The 14994-nt window shown below is 51.8% G+C and overlaps 1 protein-coding gene across 1 annotated transcript in view; it reads left to right on the top strand.

Moving 5' to 3' along the window:
* The first annotated feature begins 9104 nt into the window (after positions 1 to 9104).
* The window catches only part of LOC104684645 (ankyrin repeat and fibronectin type-III domain-containing protein 1-like), a 247639-nt gene continuing 241749 nt past the window's right edge, over positions 9105 to 14994 (top strand). Inside the window, exon 1 of the mRNA XM_039560379.1 lies at positions 9105 to 9194. The gene's annotated coding sequence lies outside the window, so the exon portion shown is untranslated. The remainder of the gene's footprint in view (positions 9195 to 14994) is intronic.

The following is a 14994-nucleotide window of genomic DNA, read 5'->3' on the forward strand; positions in this document are numbered from 1 at the left end:
GCAATTCATCACTAGCCCCTGTGAGCACCGTGTGCAGGGCTGTCCTTCCTTTGCTGTGTCACTCTGCCAGTGGGGTTTTTTGATGTGCTGCAGTAACAACAGGGTCTTTCCTCCCTTGTTTCTGTAGAAAATGATGCATTTAACACATGCAGGTCCCCATAAAGCCAGGCCAGAAGTTTATAAACCACAGGGAAAGCAGTGGATTAATACCGCCCCTGGGGACTGAATGTGTTAAAGATCATCACATTAACACATCTTCAAAATCCTGAGCCCGGGCTGAGGTCTCAGTTCACACCAAATGAAAACCATGTCCCCGGACAAGGGAAGGGCCTTACCCAGTTGTTTGCAGAGTCACCCATAACACTGAGGTATTTATGGGGCTGTTTTGCCCTCCAGACTTCTCGCTACCTGATTTACAGTCTGGGAAAATGCAGCCAAATGGAAACCTGAGGGATCTTTCTTTTTTCTTCTCCCTGGCCTTCTCACAGGACAGACTGTTTTGAGGAGATGGGGTTCCTGTGGGACAAAGAGTACCCACCCACTGACCAGGGCTTCTCCTGCTGAGGCCTCGTGCAAGGCCTTAAACAATCCTGGGACCAAGTGTGGCTGTGAGATTTGCATGGTCATTTCATGCTCCGAGTGTTTGCACAGCACCATTAATTCCCTGGAAAGTGCAGCTTCTGGGAATGGGGGATGAACTCCGGGCTCATCACCACTGGAGGCTGTGGATACCAAAGTTTGCATGAGTTAAATGGGAAAACAAAAGAAGCTATTAGCAAAACTCGAGGGAAAAACAGACAGACAGACAGTATCAGGAATGAAATGCAAAGATCTGAGCTCTGGGGAAGTTTGAGCCCCATGGAGGATGGAGAGGAGCAAGGGCCAAAGACAAATATTTTTTGATTTCCCTCAGAATTGCTGACAAGTGCAGAACAGATTTATTTTCTTGTCTTCCATTATAATATTCCTGCATAAAAGCTAAAACACTGCTGGCTGCTTCTTGGAGGAAGTTCAAACATGGGGCGTGCACACCTTGGAGAGGCAAGGCAAGACTCAAACATATTCACATCTATTCCCAAATGTTTGTCTTCCACCTGAAGTTTAGCTTTGACAGGGCCTCAATTTCCCATCTCAGGACATTTTGGGCCAGCACAGAGAGGGTTGTTTGGGAGGTGTCTGTGCAGGGAATGGAGCAGGGCACAGGAGGGCTCAGCCTGCCCACCACGCTGCCCCACTGTCTCTGCCAGCTCTGCAGGCATCTTGCCACGGTCCCATGTCCCCTCCTTGCCCACTGGCAGCAACTGGTCAAACTGGGCACACAGCAGGAGCTCTTTTTAGCTACTGCCCAGGTACCAGCTGCCTCCTGAAGGAGCAGATGCCTGTGCTGTGTGAGCAGGCCCTGATGGACCGTGTGTGGTCCTGGTGGAGGTGGTCCTGTGGTGCAGGAAATTAAAACTGGTGAAAGTCCAAAAGTTTGGAAAAGCATGTGGTGCAAAGGCACAAGAGAGAAGTGAGCTGGCAGTAACTGTACAAATAAATCTGCTTCAGTGCTAACTGAAAAGGAGCAAAGAGAGAAAGAAAAACCTCTGGATACTCCATTATCTATGTAGAGAGACCTACAATCAGTGTCCACAGGGCCCTGCTGGGAGCAAAGAAAGGACAATAAGCCACGGCTGTATTGATTGCTTCTCCTCCCTGCCTTTTATTATTTTCCCTATTTAGTTAGTAATTAGGAGTTAGACCAGAAGAGAATTGTCAGCTCTGAGTCTGGGGTGTGGTGACTGATGCCAGAAGAGATTCCAGTAATATATTTCGATTTTACTAAAGCACTTGACACTGTGTCTCAAAGTCTTCTGCACAAAACTGATTAAGCCAAACTGTATGTGAAAGCTGATGATGGAGAAGACTGCATCAGGTGGAGAAAGGTATCTAAATTTCTGCAGACGTCACTGCCAGATTAAGATCTGATTAATCAATGCAGATTAACATCATCTTTATTTTTGCTGCTGGTCTCAGACAAGACCTTTCAGCTCCAGGCCATCACATCATCTATTGCTCAGGTAAGAGCATTTGATGAGCTCCATCCTGTTCCCTGTGGGCAGCAATCAAGCTCAGAATTGAGCTTGTTTTCCTTTATTCAGTTTCATCTTCCTCTTCTAGGATTCAAAAATTACTGCAGGTCTCCATGTGCTGGAAACCTCATTTTCATTACTCCTGAACTTGATTTAAGACCTAAGTTGAAGTTTTTCAGGGCAGTTGAAATTCACTTACAAATTCAGCTGTCCCTTTTGCATCTCTCTGAGGGCATTCAGCTGAAAGCGAGTCAAAGTCTTTCACATACAGCAATTTTGATGTGCAAACACATGCATGTCATCTCTGGAAGGGCTTCTGATTTCTCCTTGTATCTCACACTCGGTTTCTAGCTCACACATCTGCTCATCCTTGCCTTCACTGGTGATATTTGTACTAAAATCACCTTCTACTTCTCATCCTTGTGGAGAATGTCAGCACAGGTCCAGCTCTCAGATTTTTTCAGAAAAAAAAATCCCCATCTGCTGTTTGTGATGCCATAGGAAAAAAATTTCCTTTGTTGTATCATCATTTTAATGCCTCGTCTCTGGAAAAAAATATTAGGGGTGGGCCAGGATCATGTAGGAAGGGTTGTTGTTTCCATTCCATGCCATCTGCCCAAAGCAGGAGCTCTCCATGTCTTGAGTGGCTCCACACTCTGAGCGTGGAGTGTGTGTGAGTTTCTGTCTGCTGAGAGACACAAGCTTGGCCATCAGCACAGGTGGTCATTGGTTCCTAGCAGGGAGCCAGATCAGCCTGCAGAGGAAAAAGTTCCTTCAGTTCTCCTCTGTGCTTTGAGGCAAGGGCTGATTATGAGCCATCAGAGGTGCTGTGTCCTAATCAGCAACTGTGGGTTTTACAAGTCAGCTTTTTTAAGACAGGCCAGCCATGGAGACCCTCTTCCATAACCTCCGAACTTCTCCAGGCAGTTTGGTCATGCCTAACACTCTGGAAGACCACAGCAACTTTGAAGAGGTTCTGTTTCCATCATAATAAATCAGATACCTCATTCCAGAAGGCATCACAGGACCTGTATCACACCCGTCTGTGAAAATACAACGTGAATTCCCTGTGAATTGGGTTTTTATCTTGCTTGGGACTGAACCCAACTTTGGCCTGAATGAGGAAGGGTCTGGTCGAGCTCCTGTGAGGTGAGAGGAGCACAGGAGTCAGAGAAGAGCTGCTGATGGGGTGGCTGAAAATGTCTCAGAGACCCTGATGCCCCCAAGACATCCTCCTGTACTTTATCATAGAATCACAGGATGATTTAATCAGGAAGGGACCTTAAATTTCATCTTGTTCCAACCCTGCCCTGCCATGGGCAGGGATGCCACTCACTAGATCAGGTACCAGGAAGGTGTTTTACTGCCTTTGTTTTCAGTTTTTATCTCTAAGTTGAGCTGACAAAGTAGTTCTGTAGTTCCCTTCCAACAGTTTGAGTAGCCACGGCCTCCATTCAGATTGAGAAGCTCCAGATAAGGGGCTAATTGTGACTGTGGTGATGTGGTGTGTAGGGGACCATGTCCCCCTGACAATGAAATCACCTGGGAAAAGATTCTGCTCTCCTGCAAACTGGAGCAGGGTGTGGGCACAGTGGGTGAGAAGAGCTAGAAACTGGGAATAAAGAATTTTCTTGTGTCAGGTGAAATAAGCTTTAGCGGGAGCTGAAGGCAGGAGGTAAAGGCCAAAGCTGTGGCTCTTTTCCCGAAGCAGAACAGATGCACAGAGTGCTGCTTCCAGGTGCCTGTGATCTTCTCCAGCGGCTCCCTCTCCCTGACAGGCCTGGGAGGTATCAGTGGCGTGCTCAGGAATTTGTTGCACGGACTGCGGTTGGGGTCTGCTCGGTCAAACGTGTCTGTCTGTGTATTGTAGACCTCACATGGCTGAGGAGTTAAGCAGGAGGATCTCAGGGTGAAGTGGGAGTCCAGAAAGGGGGGATTAAGCCCCCGTGTGTTGCTGGGGGCAGGAGTGAACCCCGGGAGTTAATGGCTTGGACATAACCTGAGAGTCTGTGGCCTGGCAAGAAGCTCAGAGTTCAGGACCTGCTGCCTTGACCTGGTTGTGTTGAAGATTGAAAAGGATTCAACAGCTCTCCTTCCTTTCATTTCTCTTCCTCTGAGGCAGGAATCTCCCAAACCACTATAAAGACTGTGTGCTTTCTTGGAGCAGGCTCTCCACTTTGCTGCTGTTGGCATCAGACCCCTCCATCCCCACCAGATGTGGGGATGCACCAGATGTGCCAGACTTCTCTGGAAGTGGGGCAGCATGAGAATCTTGAGCACCTGCTGCCCACAGAGGGATGATCCCACAGCCCTGTGAGCCCTCCTGGGGCAGATCCCTCCCCTGCAAACCCAAGGCACTGCAGCCCACTGGGAAAGGAACAAAAGCCCTTCTCCTGCCTGGGGAGGGGGGACACCATGCTGAATTTATGCTGTATCTGTGCTGCAGATCATGAGACATCTCAACACTCTTGAGCTGTCAGATGGCATTTTTAATCAACCCAAACCTGACTTTTTAGAAATTGTTGTTAATTATGCTCTCCAACCAGAAAGCAGAGGGCTTTGATCAGCGCTTATCAAAGCAAGTATGATCCAATGCTGCATCTTGTGTCAGCTCATTAGGAGCTGCCTTCATTATAAACCCTGCTCGTTAGCTGTGTCTGAAGTCCTGGAACTGGAAGCCTGTGAATTGAGAGAGGAGTTAGACAAGGTTTTGTAGCTGGGTCTCAAACCATAGACAGCATAAACATCAACATGGTTTATGCTTTATAGACACATAAACACAGTTTATAGGAAGGAGGCCTTGTAGGAAAGATGCAGTCACTGATGAGCAGAAGATAAGGCCCAGCAAGTGCCCCAGAAGTGAAGCAGGTGTGTTAAACAGGGTGATTTGGCATTGTCTCACCTGCAACCCCAGGCCAGGGTAACCAAAACCATGTTTGAAGCAGGACAGATACACAGGAGTGCACGTGCACCAGGTTCCTTGGAGCTGAACTGCCAGGGAAGGATTTGGCCTCAGGGGTGCAGTGCCAGTGTTGGTGTTGGTGTTCAGTCTCACTCACCACACGGACAGGGACTTTAAAGCACAGCTGGTGTCTTGACCCTGGAAAAGCCACTCACTCTGGAAGACTTGTCCATGAGGCTGCCCTGCCACCACGGAATCATTGCTCTTCATAAGCTTATAGAGGACTGGAAAGTGAGAGATGTTCAGTGTTCATTATAGTTCATTTTTCTGGTTACCCATTGTTCCAAGGCAGGCTTAGAGCTGCTTGGAGGGAGGTTAAGAGCCACTTTGTCCAGCTGTCTGGAAAATCAGTCTAAAAGAGGAATAGTGTGATGAGGGAGTGTTGTAAAATTGAGACACATCATATAGTCAAACGAGATTTATTTTAGATACCAGTTAAACCAGATTAACTGGCTTTATTAAACCAATTCAATAAATTAAGCCAATTAAGCTCCATCAGCATTTGAATACAGATTCATGATGTCCAGTGGAATTGATTCTATTCGATTGACTCCAGATCGCTTAAGGTTTAGAAGAGCAACCCAGAATGGGCTGGGTTACCCCACGAGGTGAGGGTTCTCAGCCTCATGGAGTCACCTGAGACAGCACCCTGGCACAAGGGAAGAATCCCAACTGCAGAGCAGCTTGCTGCTTGAGGGGGGTTGGCTCAACTGACCCCCCAACATCTACACCCCAGTCGGCTCTGATCTGCGGTCAGACATGGGCACATGAGCCCTCCCTGGCTGGGGTTGGACGTGTCCCCACAGCCACCATGCAGACGTGGTGGGGCTCGGCCTGCACAGGAGAAGGGAAGTGAAGCCAGCCATGACGGGCCAGACTGGGGGCAGTGGCAGTCACTGGCAGGAGGGAGAAGGATGATCATGACACCATGTCAGGCCTCTGCAGCAGCCTTTACTCCCTGCTAAGGCAGAGTGGTGAATCACAGAATCACAGACTGGTTTGGGTTGGAAGGGACCTGAAAGTTCATCCCATCCCACCCCCTGCCCAGGGGCAGGGACACCTTCCACTAGCCCAGCTTGCTCCAAGCCCTGCCCAACCTGGCCTTGGGCACTGCCAGGGATCCAGGGGCAGCCACAGCTGCTCTGGGCACCCTGTGCCAGGGCCTGCCCACCCTGCCAGGGAACAATTCCTTCCCAATATCCCATCCAGCCCTGCCCTCTGGCACTGGGAAGCCACTCCCCCCTTGTGCTGGCACTTCAGACCCTTGTCCAAAGTCCCTGTCCAGCTCTCCTGGAGCCCCTTTAGGCACTGGAAGGGGCTCTGAGATCTCCTGGAACCTTCTCTTCTCCAGGCTGAACAACCCAGCTCCCAGCCTGCCTTTGTAGGTGAGGGGCTCCAGCCCTCAAAGCATCTTTGTGGTCTTATTGAATAGGAATATTCATTGAATAGGAATATTTGATGTAATCTAAAATGAATTAAGCTGAAAAGCCCATCAGCATTCCTTGTTTTCTTTCACTTGTCTTGAGACCCGTGCATTGCTTGGCTTCCAGGAAATCCACATCCTGGACCTCCAGACTGGGCAGCTGGAGGTGCCCAGTACCATTCCCCTCATGGCCTCCTCCTCCCCACAGCCCTACAGCATCAGGGGTGTCCGGGGCAGAGTCACTGCAGAGGAGCAGCACCTGCACTTGGCTCTGCTCTAGGGGGGCAGAACATGTCCCAAGGGCTGTCAAATGCCCCAGAAAAGCCCTTCAGCCCCCCTCTCTTTACACCCTGTGACCATTAATTGCTGTGTGGCTCAGCACCTGCACTCTGTGCACTTCGGAGGCTCTGGCTCAGCCTCTCCAGAGCAGCTGCTCAGCCCAAGCCCCTGTGAGGAGCCACTTCCACCCCACCAGCTCTCTTGCTGCTGATGCTTTGCATCAAGGGTGCTCTTGACTGAGAGGGAAAGTGTTTTTCCTTCCTTATCCGGAGTATGCCTCAAGCATTTTAGCTTGGGAGCCCAGTGTATGCCACAGGTCCTCTGCCAGACACAGGCCTTTCATGAGGCTTCTTCTGTTTAATCACACAAAGAAAAATGTATTTGCCATTCTTAGCAGACCGTTTCACTGTGGTGTCTCTTTCTTCATCCCAGAGTATATTTTCCCCCGATTAACTCATGTGTTTTACTCTGTGTACTTACGTTTTGCCAAATGTGAAGTCAGAGGGTGATGCTGTTTCTGAGACAGACTGATGAGGCTCAGCTATTCCCAGTACAAAGGTTAATGCTAACACAGGGTTTCACAGATGCTTCTTTGGATGCCCATCAGCACATTTATCTCCACTGGAAAACCCCAGAAGCTTTAACCTCCAAATCTTCCTGATGAGAGGCAGCCACATAAACCTTGGGCTGGCAGCAGAGGCTGCTGATACACATCACCACAGTGTGAGTGTTCTTAGAATTTTTAACTGAAATTAAATGCTCTGTGGCTCTGCAGCATGGCAGATGGATGTGCACAAAATACCAATGGGAAGAACACAGAAATTCAGTTCCCTGCCTGAATTTAACAGAGGTGTATACAGTGTGTTCTGGACTTAACACCATTTGTTTGGTCCAGGGGGACACTGTGTCCATAACCTCTCATGGTTTCCAGCCCACCCTGCACTGTCCATGCAGCTGGACATCACTGAGAAAACCCTATCTAGCCCCAGTGAATGGAATGGACAAAGCCAAATTTTGGGCTGGCTGATGAGTCTGCACAGAGAGGCCCTGACCCTGCTTCAATCTGCATCTCTGTGCACAGGTCTGGGCAACGCAGCAGGAACAGAGAGCAACCTGCGGCTCGCTGCTGTTCTGCACTGCAGCACTGAGCAGCAGGCAAGTGGTGGTGGCAGGGGTCTGTCACCGGAGCAGGTGATGGAGCTGATCCCCACGACACTGGCACATAGAGATGTGCAGCCCCAGTGCACACGGGTGCACAAAAGCACTTTCCTAAACCCACCAGAGCTGTCTGCACTCCTGTGCCTCAGTGCACGTGAGTGGTGTCGCAGGCTGGGCTGGGGCTGTCGGCGCTGGGGGCTGCAGGTGGGTTGGGGCTGCAGGAGAGTTGTGTTTGAAGGTGGGTTGGGGCTGCAGGGGCTGGGGGTTGCAGGTGTCCCCAGGCAGCTGGCAGAGGGGTCCAGAGGGCTGGGGGCCACGGGCTCCAGCTGGGAAGCATTATCAGCTTCAGCCGCATCACCAGTGGAAAGCAGGACAAACGGTGGAGGGGAAATGAAATGATCAGCAGGGATGGAGGGAGCTCAGGGAGGAGCAGCAGCCCTATAAGAGGAGTTTGTAGTGGTGGCAAAGCAGTGTGACTCCTTGATTCTCCGGTTTCTCAGGGTAGCAGGAATCCCCAAGCCATCAGAAGCACGGGTCTGGCCTCCTGCTTTGAGGCAAGGGGACCTCACACGTGAGCTGGTGGAGCAGTGTGTATCCTGCCTGCAACCCACAGCATCCTGCTTCTGTCTGTTCACGAGCACTGGGGGTTTGCACGATTTAAAATTAACATCTAGCCTGGGATTTCGCTTTCTCCAGGCATCCTGCTCTAGCAGATGTCTCCAGACTCTGAGGTTAGACCCACTTGAGAACTAAGAAAAGCCACAGGACGATTTCCAGCGGGAAGCGCGGGCGGGGTGCGGAGGGGCTGCCCCCGCACCACCGGGAGTTCGGAGCAGCTCCGAGCACTTCCCTTGCCCTTCAGCAGCCTCGGGGGGCTTTGCTGCTTCCTGCTCGTTCCCAGCGCTTTAAACAACGATTTCGAACCGGTTTTGTTAAACTCGGGAACGAACTGCAACGGAGCAGCGAGTTCCCGTCCCGGCTGAGCCACGGTAAGCGCCGCTGTCCCCCGTCGGGCAGCACGCCCCGGCCAGCCCGGGGACACGCACCGGCCCCGGGGCTGCGCGCTCCCGGCTCGGGCGGCTCCATCCCGTCCCCCGCAGCCGCCGAGCATCCCGGGGCGGGGCGGGCTGGGCTGGGCTGTGCGGCGGGCGGGGGTGGCTCCGGGGCCGCCCCCACCGCCCGCTTCCTCCCCCGGGCCCCGGCCGGAGCCCGTTGCCCTCCCTGCCGGCGGTAGCGGGGCCGCATCTCGGGCGTGTGGTCCGGCCGCGCTGCGGGACGGGCCCGAGGGACGGCGGAGCAAGTGAGCGGGCTTCTCCCCCTTCTTCCCTCTTCTCTTCCCTTTCCCCCCTCCTCTCCTCCCTTCCTCGTAGGTCCCCCTGCCTCGCCCGTGGCTGTCGGGAGTGCAGGGCGCTGCTGCGGGAGCCCGGGAGTTGCAAAACATCTCCTGGCTTTGCAGCACGTTTTAATTTTCTTTTTCCTTTTCCCTCTTACACTTGGAGTAGCTAATTGGGTAGGAAAACACGAACTGCAGGGGTGGGATTACTTCATGCTCTTGCAATGCTGTTTTGCTGTTCGATTTCAGTCCTTTCGCGTGAATAGAGCCTGCTTGGCGGTGCTGCCCTGGAGCGCGGCGGGGGCCGGGCGCTGCTCTGCCGCCAGCGCCTTTTTTCCTTAGCAGGTTTCCAGTTTTAAGGACTTCGTTGTCTATGTTGCTGCCTTGCTTTCGGAGGAGATTTGCTCTTTTGAACAGCGGGTCCCGCAGTAATCCCGGTCCATGCTGTGTGCGCCTCAGAGGCTTCCTCATCTGGCAGGTTCATTCCATCACTAGGGCTTTTCTCCTTTAGTTTCGAGATTTCCGTAGAATATGTGACCTCCAGGGAAGCGGCGATGCCGGCAGCGGGCTGTTTGCTTCCCAGCCTGCTGGCTGGTGTCCTGGCTCCTGCAGCCATGGATTGACACCGTGTGGAGCAGCTTCGATTTTTTTCCTCTGCTGGTGAAAGCTGGATTTCTTCAGGTTTGTCTGAGAATGGGGGAACAGGGGAATTTCTCGTGCAGGTGGCATTGAAGTTCAGCCAGCTACACCAGCAGAAATTGCTCCCCTGAGAATACAGTATGTGCAGATGTGCTCCTTGAACAGTTTATTCTTGAGTATGAGCAACAAGTTGTGTGTGTTTCATAGAAATAAATATGGAGGAGGTGAGTGCTGGGCATTGATTCCTGAGGCCTAGAGTCAGCAGGATGCTTTAACGTGGGGATGAGCAAGTTGGAGCTGGTTCTTGGGTTGGCTGGATGTATGTTTACATCACTGGAACATGTGCAAGTGAAGGACCAGTTCGTGTTTATCTCATGCTCAGCTTTCCTGTGTATTCCCCTCCAAAAGGGGGTGGTGCAGTGTTGTGCTCAAGAACTCGCTTCTCCCTGTTATCTTCCCCCTATGGGCGCTGTTTTTACTCTCAGCTGGTAATTCCAGCAGTGAAATAAGGAGGGGGTGACTTGTCTTCCTTCTTTATCATAAATATTTAACCTGTAAAACAGTAACCTCAAAAATAATTAAACACAGGGAAATTTGCTTTGTACTTCTTAAGCCTGGGCTTTCTCCAATGGTATCATGCTCTGGGGTGTGGCTGTTCTGCTTTATTTCCCTGAATTAATTTTATTGTAGCACTGAGAACTCCCCTGTGGTCCCTGGAAGTTGTCCTGCATTTTGAGAAGTCCAGAACTTGCTGAATAACCGTTTTTCTTCCCTAAAATATAGGTGGGAAATTTCCTATCCCAGCCTGTCCCTGGGTACCTGAAAGTTGACTTTTGCAGCTTTCACCTCAGCAAAGCTGGGCTTCATTGAGAAATCTTTTTTTAAAGGGACTTGTCTCATCTAAAGTTATGAAAAGTTGATATTTCTCATAATAGTTGGATGAATTAGTTAGACGAATAGGGACCTTCCTGCTCCCCTTCTGCTAAGTAAAAATCCACATCTGTTTTTATGCTGACAATTGTTTAAATGATTCCCAGCCCCCGGGAACTTGCAGTCCATTCCTGTTTGCACCCTGGAGCTGTGTCAGTCTCGGATGGCCTTTTCCAGTGTAGGGAAGGCAAATGCTCTTGGTGAGGTTGTCCCCCAGAGAGCCAGAGCCCTGCAGAGAAAGCAATGTCACCTTGGTGTCTCTTCCTGGAGAGCAGCCTCACGGGGAGGAGGCATCTCCATCCTTGTGCAGTGCCAGGAGCTGTCACAACTTTCTCCAGTGACACCTGCTGTGATGTTCATGGGGAACTTGGGGTGTTCATCTGGGAGAGAACTTGGTGACAACATCCTGTGTATTCCTCCAGGATGATTAGAACACTGGTCAGAGAGGGGTCAGATGTTCTCCCCTGCATGGCAGTCATGATAGCAATGGGAATGGCAATTCTTAGCCCTTTACCTCCAGCAAGTCATAACTTAAGAGCAAACGCTCCTCTTGTTAGCTCTAAGGTTTTAATTTTTTAAGAAGGCAAATTATCCCCATTTGCACAGAGCTCAGCTGCAGTGGCTCCTGTTCCTGCCATCCATGTGCAGCATTGCTGGCACTGGGAATGGCACAGGAGCAGTGCGGGGCTGTCTGGAGCCAGCAGCAGAGTGGCTGGGGAGTCCCAGGCAGTGTCTGGAGGCAGAGCTGCAGTGGATGTCACTCGTGGCAGGGAGCTGAGCCAAAGTGTAACCAAGAGCCCTGTCTGTCCTGGCTCCTGGCAGCAGGAGCTGGTGAGGACCTTGGGACACCCTCAGGGTGCTGCTGGCAGGGCCTGCCTGCTCTCAGGTGCAGCAGTGCTGGGGCAGCCGCTCCCTATGGGGCTATTTCTGTCCCAAAAGGAGAAATGTGTGTTGGCAGCTTCCCCAGCACCGGGATGGCAGCGTGGGCCAGAGCTGTGCTCAGCTTGGGGTGGAGTTTCTGCTCCTTGCAGCCTGCACCCTCTCCAGGCTGGTCTTGCACTTCCTTTCCAGCTTGCTTCAAGTGTTTCCCAGCTCTAAAGCTGAGATGTTAATGACATCTTTGTGGTGAGCTGTGGCAGGTGAGGGATGCTGGGTCCTGCTGAGGCTCTGTGGAATGCCACAGCCTGTTTGCTGCAGCCCTAAGGTGGGAAGGGACAAGTACCAACCCCTGTGGCTGCTGGCCCTGGGCAGCCCTGTGATCCTGTTGCTGCTTTCCTGTATTCCGTGCCTGTCTGCACAGCAAATGCTGCAGGAGTCTCTCACTCACCTGTGAAACACCTAACCCGTGTCTCATTGGGCCAGAGTGAGAGCACAGACACCAAATCCTGCCTTGGTTGGCACTGCTTGGCTTTTTTTGGGGATGCAAAAAGGTCTGAGGAACAACCACAGAGCTGGAGGATGGACACAGAGCAGGGGAACAGCAGTGCCATTTCAGTGGCACTGAATCGTCCTGGGCAGAGTTGCAGGGTGGGCTGGATGCTGTTGCTCAGGTGGAGCCAGTTACTATGGTCTCTGCTGCCCTTCAGCTGCTGGGTGGGAGAGGATCCTGTGTGGCTCGGGCCCTCAGGCTTCCTTGCTCCTCCTCTCCCTTCCAGAAGGAAGAGTTGGCAGTGTGTCTGGGAGCTCTGGTGCTATCCAAGTGCTTTCACGCTTTGCAACTGCACCCATGCTTTGCTCAGCCAGTGTTGTCCCTAAGGATGTTGCTGGCTGGGATCAGCTCATGGGTGACCTCTCTCCAGGATGGTGCCAAAGGAAAGGCAGTGCAAGAGCACAGGTCCCTTTTTTTTGGGAGTGAGGGTCCTCTCTGCCAAGACCCCCTGCACAAGCAGGGGAGGTTGTCCCACCAAAAGTCTGCTTGGGTCCCCTTCAGAGCGGTGGCTGATGTTTGGTGGCACCAGCTGTGGGCATGGCCCCATCGGGCTGCAGTGGCAATGCCGAGTCACCCGCTGGGGCTGGCGGCCCTGGACAAGCAGGGCTGGCACAGCTGGCTCTAGGTGGAGTGTTTGCACTGGGGAGCCCAGGCTTTCAGCAGCTTTAATAGGAAGGATAAATTGATGGCTTCATTTTTTGACCTTTCAAAGCTTTTCATGCATTAGCTACATGTAGGAAATGTAATTTTCCATGCTGAGAAACCAGCTCTGAAGCAGAATGACTGATGTGATCTTTTTTTGGATGTCTGGCAGACCAAATTTAGTGTGAAACAAGGCTCGGGTCCTGGGCTGAGCTCCTCTGCCTCAGAGATTTGGTGTCTCCATCACAGGGAGTTGAAAAGGGGAACAGGGAGAATTCAGTAGAATTGTTTTCTTTTGATGACTGTGAAGCTCCTGGAGAGACACCAAGGCACAAGGGCTTCCAGACTTATACAGGGATTTCAGTGACTGAAAAGGAACTTGAGGGGGGAAAAAAGAAATGCTAAAATGAGGGAGGCTGAGGACTGCTTGGTCCTGAGCACCTTGGTCTGCAGGGCTCCTCCGATGCTGTTCCACTGGCGGTGGCAATTGGGGTCTGATCCTGCTGTGCTGAGCAGAGTTCTGGCAGCTCCAATATTGCTCTGTGTGCATCACGGCAGCTGCCTCTGAGCTGTCATCTCTCCCCTTGCTGTTCTTTTAGTCTTCTGGGGATGTAGTGCTGTGCTGTTCCTCTTCTGGGTGCTTTGGGGTTAGCATTTATAAGCCTTTTTACGAAAGAGAAGCAGAAACTTGCCTGTCCTAAGGACTTGTCCGTGTTTTTCCCACAGCTGCCGTGGGTTACAGAGCATTCAGAATGTTCTCTGTGTGCCTGCAAGTCACTGTGGTGCCAGTACCCAGCCCTGGGGTTCTGGGGATGTGTAACCAGTCTAACACCCAGTTTTGGTCTGTGTTTGTTCACAAGGAGGTGCCTGGGGACATCACTTCAAGGTGCTCTGTGTCCGTGTCTGCAGCAGACTTGGCTGGCAGAGGGTGACTTTGCCCCTCAGAGCATCGCGAGTGACACTGTGAGAGCTGCCCACACGTGTGAGCCTGAAGTGGCAAGAGCTGGGCAGGGAAGCTGCCTGTCTTGCTTTTAATATTTCATCGAGTGCTAAGAATGTGTGACCTGGATAAGAGAGCCCAAAAGACCCTGGGATGTGAGTTCTGCTTTCACTCGCAGCTCCCCCCTGCTGTACAGTGCTGTGCTGGTTCAATGGGAAGAGGGCGGTTGCCCTCTGGCTGTGCTCAAGCTTCTTAGATCAGACCTCTTTGCTATTTTGGTGCACAAACAACCCTTTCTAACAGTGCAGAGGGGAAACTGGACTAACTCTTTCTTTAAATGCATTTAACCTGTGTGCGAGCATTGGCTGGGAACTGTAAGGCACATGGCCACAAACCCCCATCACCTCACAGCAGGTGCAGGCAGCACTCCTAGCGCAGCCCTGCAAGACCCGGTGGGTTCAGCTGCTGAACTCTAGACAAACCTCAAACAGCATCATCTCCTCCTTTTGTGCGGGTTTTTCCTTCTCTCTGAGATGGGGATAAGTGATTTCCCAGCCCTCCTCAAGAGCAGAGCTGTAAGATCTTGTTAATCAGTGATTAGCAAGTGCTCGGAGGCTTTTGGCTACAGGGCAGGGGGAAAGGCAGGCTGGGGGATGGGGCTGTTATGTGGCAGCACTATCTCGAGTTCTTTTTGTCCCTGCTGTTCCAAGTGTAGGGGGTATCTCGGCTTGGCCTTGGAGTGGGAGCTGTGTAGTGATGGGGCCTGAGGTGCTGAAGCACAGCCCCGTGAGCAGGTGACTCGATGACAGTGGGTAGGTTAAATCAGAACCTGACTGCAGGTGATTCCGAGTGAGAAGTGTTTAAGCCGTCCCTGTCCACAGCCGGCTTCCCAGTCTGCCTCCTGCCGCCTTCTGGGATCCCAGCTGCTCTCCCAAGCAGCAGGATCCTTGTCCCAACCCTTAGGGGGTCAGTCAGGGGGTCTTCCCTCTGCTTTGTCCCTGAAACCTGACAGATCTGAGCTTCTCTTTCTTGGGCATGAGGAGGGATGCCCTTCCTGGGGCAGCTGGCTCTGAAGCTGGTACATGCTGGAGGTTGCTGGGGTGTCTGTAAGTACACAAAGGACAAAGGGGAAAACATAATTTGAAAAGGTGACTCTTCATGGAATTAATTGGGAAGGATCCTTGCCG

This window comes from Corvus cornix, chromosome 14, assembly GCF_000738735.6.
Source record: "Corvus cornix cornix isolate S_Up_H32 chromosome 14, ASM73873v5, whole genome shotgun sequence".
Classification (NCBI taxonomy): domain Eukaryota; kingdom Metazoa; phylum Chordata; class Aves; order Passeriformes; family Corvidae; genus Corvus; species Corvus cornix.